This window comes from Seriola lalandi, unplaced genomic scaffold (genome assembly GCF_002814215.2).
Source record: "Seriola lalandi dorsalis isolate HSWRI2012SDOR001 ecotype SW California unplaced genomic scaffold, Sedor1 jcf7180001982912, whole genome shotgun sequence".
Lineage (NCBI taxonomy): Eukaryota > Metazoa > Chordata > Actinopteri > Carangiformes > Carangidae > Seriola > Seriola lalandi.
Window position 1 is genome coordinate 1 of NW_019453578.1, and position 819 is coordinate 819.

At 40.5% G+C, this 819-nt stretch overlaps 1 long non-coding RNA gene across 1 annotated transcript; it reads left to right on the plus strand.

Annotated features, from left to right (window-relative positions):
• The first annotated feature begins 98 nt into the window (after positions 1-98).
• LOC111659398 (uncharacterized) lies at positions 99-774 on the plus strand. Its single transcript, XR_002761072.2, has 3 exons — positions 99-275; positions 483-557; positions 670-774. It is a non-coding gene; the product is annotated as an uncharacterized LOC111659398 (long non-coding RNA).
• The last annotated feature ends 45 nt before the right edge of the window (positions 775-819 follow it).

Consider the following 819-nt stretch of genomic DNA (forward strand, 5'->3'; position numbering starts at 1 on the left):
AAAAAGGTCAAAGATTTCTCAGGTTCAAGCTTCTCAAATATGAGGATTATCAGCTTTTTTGTCCCGTGTGATGGAATATATCTGCTTTTGGTATCAAGTGTAATGTGATTTTGTTTTTTCGTTCTTTAGTCACTGTGTCAGCTGATTGGTGCCTATTCTTGCCATGTGTTGTTTGTCAGACATAGAAACAGTCCCTCCAGACTTGCTCACTCTCACCAGTGCATGTGTGAAACTGAGAATGACCCAGCAACCACCACTACAAAGCTCCAACGCTGGTACAACCAACATTTCTCTTTATCTACCTCACTCACTCACACTTTTTCAATGTCCACCGAAACACGTCCTGAATCTGAAATAAAATACACTGACTCTGATCTCTTCATGCTGCCTACATCTCTCTCATCTTACTAAGTTTCAGATTAGTTCAGGTCGATTAAATCCAGTGAGCTTTAGGGTATTTTTTTGTCTCTGTCTCCCACAAGTAGAGGACATGGAGTCGTTGTGTGGGACTCTGACTGTGGCGATTCACTCTGCCTGGGGCCTGCAACAACCAACCTGTATGTTTTTAATATTTTACATCACACTAAGAAAAGTTTAATTGAATATCTAAAATTCTTTGGGAGCAGGTCAATGATAAGGTCATATAATTTTTGGCACCTTTTCTTGCAGGTGTTTATATGTGTGTGGAAGTGGATGGCTATGAGTTTTATGATACAAAGGCCCAGACACACTCTTCAGTCCACAGCCTCAACCCACACTGGGACCAGGTCAGACTTTGGCCCTTTTAAATAAAATTATTCATCTTACTTTGGTCTGAAA